Below are 10,864 nucleotides of genomic sequence, written 5' to 3' on the forward strand. Positions count from 1 at the left end.
GATCTTAATTTGATCACCTTGTTGCAGGAGAACTTTGCAGGAAATATAACAACTGTAGTGTATTTGAGGTTTAAAAATGATTCTGTAGTTAGTAATTTCCACTTTAAAATTTCAGACTTGATTTTCCCTTATGAAAAATGTATTAATGTTGCTGTAGGATTATTTTTCCTGCTGTAGCAAACTGGCTCAAATTAAGATCCGACATCTGTAGAAACATATCAGCTACTGTGACGAGAGACTAGAGGAATAGCTGAAATGACGCCTCTACCAATCAGAGAGAAGAAAACGATTCCCTGGACAGTAGAGTCTCTTTTAATACCTCAGGTGATTGAAGAGTTGGGGTTTATTGTGACAGGAGGGTGGTTCTGGGTCATCCCTGGGCCCATTCCCAAGCACAGATGGACAGGGGGGGGGGGTCTAAGAGGGAAAGGGAGGGGAGGTGGATCTAGGAGGGGGGAGGAGTGAGAGGGGGGTCTAGGATGGAAAAGGGGGGGGGGAGAGAAGTGAGAGGGGTCTAGGAGGGAGGAAGGGAGTGGTGAGGCTGGTTGTTGTTCAAAGACCTTGTCTGGGTGTTGTCCCTTTGCTTCCTCTACTTCCGCGAGTCACCCCTTCCCTCCCCTCTTCCGTGAGTCACCCCTTCCCTCTCCTCTTCCGCAAGTCACCCCTTCCCTCCTTTCCCTCCCCTCTTCCGCGAGTCACCGCCTTGTGTGTGTGTGTGGCGCTACGGTTAATTAATATTAATGTCATGATAGATTCACCACCTGTTCACCTCTGTCTAATGGTAAAAGTGGAGTTCTTCGCCTTTCAGACAGGATTTTAGTTTCTTATTTTTAAACAGTTGGTCTTGAGCTTGTGAGGGTATAGTAACTATCATAGCCTGGGTCGTCACTAGCTTCTACAGCCACAAAGTTATGGCTAAACCCAGGCTATTTATACAATTCATTTTCTTAAAATTTGATTTTCAACCTAACCATAACCCTAACGTTAACCACACTGCTAACTTTATGCCTAACATTAAAAAAAAAAAAAAAACATATATATTTTGGGGTTTTCATACATTTTGGGAATATAGACAATTTTGACTTTATGACTGAAAACCCATATAATAAAGTCTTGAGAGGATGCAGGAAGGAACAGGAATCACCAGTCACATGACATGCTGGAATCCAGGACACTGTCAAGAGGTGTCCAGTCTAGCTACTGATGCTCTTATGATTGGCCGCTACTAAGAACTCTAGAATCTATTCGATCTGGGTCGTTTTGGCGTTGTCGGCGGTCGAACTGCGTTTTAGAGCTGTCAAATCCACAACAGATACAACTTTATTCACCTGAGTTGTTTTAATCCCACAGATCCCATGCAGCCACGTTAACAAGTTCAAACACTCTAAATGTATTGTCTACATAAAGTTTATCAGGCCATAAACTCACCCTCCACCCCATATCCATCCATTCATCCAAATCAACATGACAACATGGATTAGACTACCCTTTCTATCGCCGTTTTAGAATTTCTAACATGGTAGGGATGTGAAAGGAAGGAGAGTTGGTTGGTTGACGTACGAGAGCAGAAAGCTGAAAACGAATCCCTGGACAGTAGAGTCTCTTGATATTGTCAGCTCATATCGTAGTTACACTGCTGTGGGGATGACAGCCAACTCACGGTTTACGCTCAATCTGAGTATTTCCCTACATTTAGTTGTAGCTAGTTCTTTTTTTTCCCCCTGACGTTAGTCTGTATATTTGACGTTTGATGAGTCGTACAGATGATTCATTATTCATTACCTTTTTTTATCATGTGTGTATTTACACTGAGTGTACAAAACATTAGGTACGCCTTCCTAATATTGAGTTGCAACCCCTGTTTGCCCTCAGAACTGCCTCAATTCGTCTGGGAATGGACTGACTATACAAGGTGTTTGAAAAGCGTTCCACAGGGATGCTGGCCCCATGTTGACTCCAATACTTCCCACAGTTGTGTCCAGTTGGCTGGTAGTGGATCTCTACTACAAATAGCTTCATCTCATCCCACAGAATCTCCATTAGATTGAGAATCCGGTGACTGAGCAGGCCACCGCAGCTAACTGAATTCACTGTCACGTTCGTGGAACCATTCCTGGACAATCCTAGCCTTGTGGCATTGGGGACATTATCCTGCTGAAGAAAAAAAATAAAACGATTTACAGATGAATACACTGCTGCCATGAAGGGGAATGCACCTGATTGGCAATGATGTTTCGATATTCTGTGGCATTCAAACGTTGCTCCACTTTTATCAAGGGACATCATCACACCAGCACCACCAGCCTGCAGTGTTGACACGCGGCATGATGGATGCATGTACTCGCGGTTTCTTCCGTACCCTAGTCCTCCCATCAGCGTGAAACGGCAGGAACCCGAGAATCATCAGATCAGGTAATGTTTTTCCTATTCTCCGGTGTCCAGTGTTTTCCTTCCTTAGCCCACTTTAACCACAGTTTCTTGGTTTTTTTTGCTGAAAGAAGTGGAGCTCTGTAAACGTTTTCGGCTGCCGTACCCCATTCGTGTCGAGGTACAAGCGAGTTGTGTATTATTTTATAGGTCTTTGGGTACCAATGTTGTACTGAACTGTCAGTTGACTTACTGTAGCCCGTCTGTTGCTCTGCACAATTCGTGTCAGCCTCCTTTCGTTCTCTCGTCAATGACCCGTTTTTCGACCACTGGCCTGCCGTTGGCTGGCTGTCCTTTGGGTGGTGGAACATTCTTGATACACACAGGAAACTGTTGAGCGTGAAAAACCCAGCAGCGTTGCAGTTCTTGACATATTCAAACCGGTGCGCCTGGCACCTACTACCCTACCCCCTGTTCAAAGGCACTTAAATCTTTTGTCTTGCCCATTCAACCCTCTGAATGACACACATACACAATCCATGTCTCAATTGTCTCAAGTCTTTAAAATCCTTCTTTAACCCGTCTCTTCCCCCTTCATCTACACTGATTGAAGTGGATTTAACAGGTGACATCAATAAGGGATCATAGCTTTCCCCTGGTCAGTCTATGTCATGGAAAGAGCAGGTGTTCCTAATGTTTTGTACACCCAGTGTATATTAATAGAAGCATTAACAACATGACGCTAGGGATCTCTGTACCAGACAGTGGTCAAACATGCTAGAGACATCTGTTTGTGTGTGTTTCCCATGCATCCAGAGATGACCCCAGCTGTCCGCTGTGGCAGCTGACTAGTCAAGTGTCCCAGCAGTAGAGACATGCTACTGTCGGTCACTCAGTGGTACATCACTGGAAATATGCAAGAGAAAACAACACAATGTGGTCACCGCTGTGCTGCCCTAACTACCAACCTCTAATCTGTTTACATAATCACAGCTGATCAGCTGGGCACCCTGTCTACGTTTTCTCATCCCCCCATCCCTACCTCTCTACCTCCTCTCTACCTCCCCCATCCCTACCTCTCTACCTCCCCCATCCCTACCTCTCTACCTCCATCCCTACCTCTCTACCTCCCCCCATCCCTACCTCTCTACCTCCCCCATCCCTACCTCTCTACCTCCATCCCTACCTCTCTACCTCCCCCCATCCCTACCTCTCTACCTCCTCTCATCCCCCCATCCCTACCTCTCTACCTCCCCCCATCCCTACCTCTCTACCTCCATCCCTACCTCTCTACCTCCATCCCTACCTCTCTACCTCCCCCCCATCCCTACCTCTCTACCTCCATCCCTACCTCTCTACCTCCTCTCATCCCCCCCATCCCTACCTCTCTACCTCCCCCATCCCTACCTCTCTACCTCCCCCCATCACTACCTCTCTACCTCCCCCATCACTACCTCTCTACCTCCCCCATCACTACCTCTCTACCTCCCCCCATCCCTACCTCTCTACCTCCCCATCACTACCTCTCTACCTCCATCCCTACCTCTCTACCTCCATCCCTACCTCTCTACCTCCCCCATCCCTACCTCTCTACCTCCTCTCATCCCCCCCATCCCTACCTCTCTACCTCCCCATCACTACCTCTCTACCTCCCCCCATCACTACCTCTCTACCTCTCTACCTCCCCCATCCCTACCTCTCTACCTCCCACCATCCCTACCTCTCTACCTCCCCATCAATACCTCTCTACATCCCTACCTCTCTACCTCCTCTCATCCCCCCCATCCCAACCTCTCTACCTCCCCCCCATCCCAACCTCTCTACCTCCCCCCATCCCTACCTCTCTACCTCCCCCCATCCTTACCTCTCTGCCTCCCCCATCCCTACCTCTCTACCTCCCCCATCCCTACCTCTCTACCTCCCCCCATCCCTACCTCTCTACCTCCCCCATCGATACCTCTCTACATCCCTACCTCTCTACCTCCTCTCATCCCCCCCATCCCAACCTCTCTACCTCCCCCCATCCCTACCTCTCTACCTCCCCCCATCCCTACCTCTCTACCTCCCCCATCCCTACCTCTCTACCTCCCCCATCCCTACCTCTCTACCTCCTCTCATCCCCCCATCCCTACCTCTCTACCTCCTCTCATCCCCCCATCCCTACCTCTCTACCTCCCCCCATCCCCCCATCCCTACCTCTCTACCTCCCCATCCCTACCTCTCTACCTCCCCCATCCCTACCTCTCTACCTCCCCCATCCCTACCTCTCTACCTCCTCTCATCCCCCATCCCTACCTCTCTACCTCCCCCATCACTACCTCTCTACCTCCCCCATCCCTACCTCTCTACCTCCCCCATCCCTACCTCTCTACCTCCCCCATCACTACCTCTCTACCTCCCCCCCATTCCTACCTCTCTACATCCCTACCTCTCTACGTCCTTTCATCCCCCCATCCCTACCTCTCTACCGCCCCCATCCCTACCTCTCTACCTCCCCCCCATCCCTACCTCTCTACCTCCTCTCATCCCCCCATCCCTACCTCTCTACCTCCCCCATCCCTACCTCTCTACCTCCCCATCACTACCTCTCTACCTCCCCCCATTCCTACCTCTCTACATCACTAACTCTCTACCTCCCCCATCACTACCTCTCTACCTCCATCCCTACCTCTCTACCTCCCCATCACTACCTCTCTACCTCCATCCCTACCTCTCTACCTCCCCCATCACTACCTCTCTACCTCCATCCCTACCTCTCTACCTCCCCCATCACTACCTCTCTACCTCCTCTCATCCCTCCATCCCTACCTCTCTACCTCCTCTCATCCCCCCCATCACAACCTCTCTACCTCCCCCCATCACTACCTCTCTACCTCCCCCCATCACTACCTCTCTACCTCCCCCATCACTACCTCTCTACCTCCTCTCATCCCCCCATCCCTACCTCTCTACCTCCCCCCATCCCTACCTCTCTACCTCCCCAATCAATACCTCTCTACATCCCTACCTCTCTACCTCCTCTCATCCCCCCATCCCAACCTCTCTACCTCCCCCCATCCCTACCTCTCTACCTCCCCCATCCCTACCTCTCTACCTCCCCCCATCCCTACCTCTCTACCTCCCCCATCCCTACCTCTCTACCTCCCCATCCCTACCTCTCTACCTCCCCCATCCCTACCTCTCTACCTCCCCCCATCCCTACCTCTCTACCTCCTCTCATCCCCCCATCCCTACCTCTCTACCGCCCCCATCCCTACCTCTCTACCTCCCCCCCATCCCTACCTCTCTATCTCCTCTCATCCCCCCATCCCTACCTCTCTACCTCCCCCATCCCTACCTCTCTACCTCCCCATCACTACCTCTCTACCTCCCCCCATTCCTACCTCTCTCACATCACTACCTCTCTACCTCCCCCATCACTACCTCTCTACCTCCATCCCTACCTCTCTACCTCCCCCATCACTACCTCTCTACCTCCATCCCTACCTCTCTACCTCCCCCATCACTACCTCTCTACCTCCTCTCATCCCCCCATCCCTACCTCTCTACCTCCTCTCATCCCCCCCATCCCTACCTCTCTACCTCCCCATCACTACCTCTCTACCTCCCCCCATCACTACCTCTCTACCTCCCCCATCACTACCTCTCTACCTCCTCTCATCCCCCCATCCCTACCTCTCTACCTCCCCCATCCCTACCTCTCTACCTCCCCCCATCCCTACCTCTCTACCTCCCCAATCAATACCTCTCTACATCCCTACCTCTCTACCTCCTCTCATCCCCCCATCCCAACCTCTCTACCTCCCCCCATCCCTACCTCTCTACCTCCCCCATCCCTACCTCTCTACCTCCCCCATCCCTACCTCTCTACCTCCCCCATCCCTACCTCTCTACCTCCCCCATCCCTACCTCTCTACCTCCCCCATCCCTACCTCTCTACCTCCCCCATCCCTACCTCTCTACCTCCTCTCATCCCCCCATCCCTACCTCTCTACCTCCTCTCATCCCCCCCATCCCTACCTCTCTATCTCCTCTCATCCCCCATCCCTACCTCTCTACCTCCCCCATCCCTACCTCTCTACCTCCTCTCATCCCCCCCATCCCTACCTCTCTACCTCCCCCCATCCCCCCATCCCTACCTCTCTACCTCCCCCATCCCCCCATCACTACCTCTCTACCTCCCCCCATTCCTACCTCTCTACATCCCTACCTCTCTACCTCCCCCATCCCTACCTCTCTACCTCCCCCATCCCTACCTCTCTACCTCCCCCCATCCCTACCTCTCTACCTCCTCTCATCCCCCCATCCCTACCTCTCTACCTCCCCCATCACTACCTCTCTACCTCCCCCATCCCTACCTCTCTACCTCCTCTCATCCCCCCCATCCCAACCTCTCTACCTCCCCCCATCCCTACCTCTCTACCTCCCCCCATCCCTACCTCTCTACCTCCCCCATCCCTACCTCTCTACCTCCCCCATCCCTACCTCTCTACCTCCCCCATCCCTACCTCTCTACCTCCCCCATCCCTACCTCTCTACCTCCCACATCCCTACCTCTCTACCTCCTCTCATCCCCCCATCCCTACCTCTCTACCTCCTCTCATCCCCCCATCCCTACCTTTCTATCTCCTCTCATCCCCCCATCCCTACCTCTCTACCTCCCCCATCCCTACCTCTCTACCTCCTCTCATCCCCCCCATCCCTAACTCTCTACCTCCCCCCATCCCCCCATCCCTACCTCTCTACCTCCCCCATCACTACCTCTCTACCTCCCCCCATTCCTACCTCTCTACATCCCTACCTCTCTACCTCCCCCATCCCTACCTCTCTACCTCCCCCATCCCTACCTCTCTACCTCCCCCATCCCTACCTCTCTACCTCCTCTCATCCCCCCCATCCCTACCTCTCTACCTCCCCATCACTACCTCTCTACCTCCCCCATCCCTACCTCTCTACCTCCTCTCATCCCCGATCCCTACATCTCTACCTCCCCCATCACTACCTCTCTACCTCCCCATCACTACCTCTCTACCTCCCCCATTCCTACCTCTCTACATCCCTACCTCTCTACCTCCTCTCATCCCCCATCCCTACCTCTCTACCTCCCCATCCCTACCTCTCTACCTCCCCCATCACTACCTCTCTACCTCCCCCATCACTACCGCTCTACCTCCCCCCATTCCTACCTCTCTACATCCCTACCTCTCTACGTCCTTTCATCCCCCATCCCTACCTCTCTACCTCCCCCATCCCTACCTCTCTACCTCCCCCCATCCCTACCTCTCTACCTCCTCTCATCCCCCCATCCCTACCTCTCTACCTCCCCCATCCCTACCTCTCTACCTCCCCATCACTACCTCTCTACCTCCCCCATTACTACCTCTCTACATCCCTACCTCTCTACCTCCTCTCATCCCCCATCCCTACCTCTCTACCTCCCCCATCCCTACCTCTCTACCTCCTCTCATCCCCCCCATCCCTACCTCTCTACCTCCCCATCACTACCTCTCTACCTCCCCCATCACTACCTCTCTACCTCCCCCATCACTACCTCTCTCACCTCCTCTCATCCCCCATCCCTACCTCTCTACCTCCCCATCCCTACCTCTCTACCTCCCCCCATCCCTACCTCTCTACCTCCCCCCATCAATACCTCTCTACATCCCTACCTCTCTACCTCCTCTCATCCCCCATCCCTACCTCTCTACCTCCTCTCATCCCCCCATCCCAACCTCTCTACCTCCCCCCCATCCCTACCTCTCTACCTCCCCCCATCCCTACCTCTCTACCTCCCCCATCCCTACCTCTCTACCTCCCCCATCCCTACCTCTCTACCTCCCCCATCCCTACCTCTCTACCTCCCCCATCCCTATCTCTCTACCTCCTCTCATCCCCCCCATCCCTACCTCTCTACCTCCTCTCATCCCCCCATCCCTACCTCTCTATCTCCTCTCATCCCCCATCCCTACCTCTCTACCTCCCCCATCCCTACCTCTCTACCTCCTCTCATCCCCCCATCCCTACCTCTCTACCTCCCCCCATCCCCCCATCCCTACCTCTCTACCTCCCCCATCACTACCTCTCTACCTCCCCCATTCCTACCTCTCTACATCCCTACCTCTCTACCTCCCCATCCCTACCTCTCTACCTCCCCCATCCCTACCTCTCTACCTCCCCCCATCCCTACCTCTCTACCTCCTCTCATCCCCCCATCCCTACCTCTCTACCTCCCCCATCACTACCTCTCTACCTCCCCCATCCCTACCTCTCTACCTCCTCTCATCCCCCCATCCCAACCTCTCTACCTCCCCATCACTACCTCTCTACCTCCCCCATCACTACCGCTCTACCTCCCCCCCATTCCTACCTCTCTACATCCCTACCTCTCTACGTCCTTTCATCCCCCATCCCTACCTCTCTACCTCCCCATCCCTACCTCTCTACCTCCCCCAATCCCTACCTCCTCTCATCCCCCCCATCCCTACCTCTCTACCTCCCCCCATCCCTACCTCTCTACCTCCCCATCACTACCTCTCTACCTCCCCCATTCCTACCTCTCTACATCCCTACCTCTCTACCTCCTCTCATCCCCCATCCCTACCTCTCTACCTCCCCATCCCTACCTCTCTACCTCCCCCATCCCTACCTCTCTACCTCCCCCATCACTACCTCTCTACCTCCCCCCATTCCTACATCTCTACATCCCTACCTCTCTACCTCCTCTCATCCCCCCATCCCTACCTCTCTACCTCCCCCATCCCTACCTCTCTACCTCCCCCCATCCCTACCTCTCTACCTCCTCTCATCCCCATCCCTACCTCTCTACCTCCCCCATCCCTACCTCTCTACCTCCTCTCATCCCCCCCATCCCTACCTCTCTACCTCCCCCATCACTACCTCTCTACCTCCATCCCTACCTCTCTACCTCCCCCATCACTACCTCTCTACCTCCTCTCATCCCCCCATCCCTACCTCTCTACCTCCCCCATCCCTACCTCTCTACCTCCCCCCATCCCTACCTCTCTACCTCCCCCATCAATACCTCTCTACATCCCTACCTCTCTACCTCCTCTCATCCCCCATCCCTACCTCTCTACCTCCTCTCATCCCCCCCATCCCAACCTCTCTACCTCCCCCCATCCCTACCTCTCTACCTCCCCCCATCCCTACCTCTCTACCTCCCCCATCCCTACCTCTCTACCTCCCCCATCCCTACCTCTCTACCTCCTCTCATCCCCCCCATCCCTACCTCTCTACCTCCTCTCATCCCCCCCATCCCTACCTCTCTATCTCCTCTCATCCCCCATCCCTACCTCTCTACCTCCCCCATCCCCCATCCCTACCTCTCTACCTCCCCCCATCACTACCTCTCTACCTCCCCCATTCCTACCTCTCTACATCCCTACCTCTCTACCTCCCCCATCCCTACCTCTCTACCTCCCCCATCCCTACCTCTCTACCTCCCCCCATCCCTACCTCTCTACCTCCTCTCATCCCCCCCATCCCTACCTCTCTACCTCCCCCATCACTACCTCTCTACCTCCCCCATCCCTACCTCTCTACCTCCTCTCATCCCCCCATCCCAACCTCTCTACCTCCCCCATCACTACCTCTCTACCTCCCCCATCACTACCGCTCTACCTCCCCCCCATTCCTACCTCTCTACATCCCTACCTCTCTACGTCCTTTCATCCCCCCATCCCTACCTCTCTACCTCCCCCATCCCTACCTCTCTACCTCCCCCAATCCCTACCTCCTCTCATCCCCCCATCCCTACCTCTCTACCTCCCCCATCCCTACCTCTCTACCTCCCCATCACTACCTCTCTACCTCCCCCATTCCTACCTCTCTACATCCCTACCTCTCTACCTCCTCTCATCCACCATCCCTACCTCTCTACCTCCCCATCCCTACCTCTCTACCCCCCCATCCCTACCTCTCTACCTCCCCCATCACTACCTCTCTACCTCCCCCCATTCCTACCTCTCTACATCCCTACCTCTCTACCTCCTCTCATCCCCCCCATCCCTACCTCTCTACCTCCCCCATCCCTACCTCTCTACCTCCCCCCATCCCTACCTCTCTACCTCCTCTCATCCCCCCATCCCTACCTCTCTACCTCCCCCATCCCTACCTCTCTACCTCCCCATCACTACCTCTCTACCTCCCCCATTCCTACCTCTCTACATCCCTACCTCTCTACCTCCTCTCATCCCCCCATCCCTACCTCTCTCACCTCCCCCATCACTACCTCTCTACCTCCCCCATCACTACCTCTCTACCTCCCCCATTCCTACCTCTCTACATCCCTACCTCTCTACGTCCTTTCATCCCCCCCATCCCTACCTCTCTACCTCCCCCATCCCTACCTCTCTACCTCCCCCCATTCCTACCTCTCTACCTCCTCTCATCCCCCCATCCCTACCTCTCTACCTCCCCATCCCTACCTCTCTACCTCCCCATCACTACCTCTCTACCTCCCCCCATTCCTACCTCT

At 54.2% G+C, this 10,864-nt stretch overlaps 1 protein-coding gene across 1 annotated transcript in view; it reads right to left on the reverse strand.

Moving 5' to 3' along the window:
• Nucleotides 1-10,864, reverse strand: part of LOC106585945 (ras-GEF domain-containing family member 1B-A) — a 147,849-nt gene that overhangs the window by 92,968 nt on the left and 44,017 nt on the right. The window lies entirely within an intron of this gene.

This window comes from Salmo salar, chromosome ssa24 (assembly GCF_905237065.1).
Source record: "Salmo salar chromosome ssa24, Ssal_v3.1, whole genome shotgun sequence".
Taxonomy (NCBI): domain Eukaryota; kingdom Metazoa; phylum Chordata; class Actinopteri; order Salmoniformes; family Salmonidae; genus Salmo; species Salmo salar.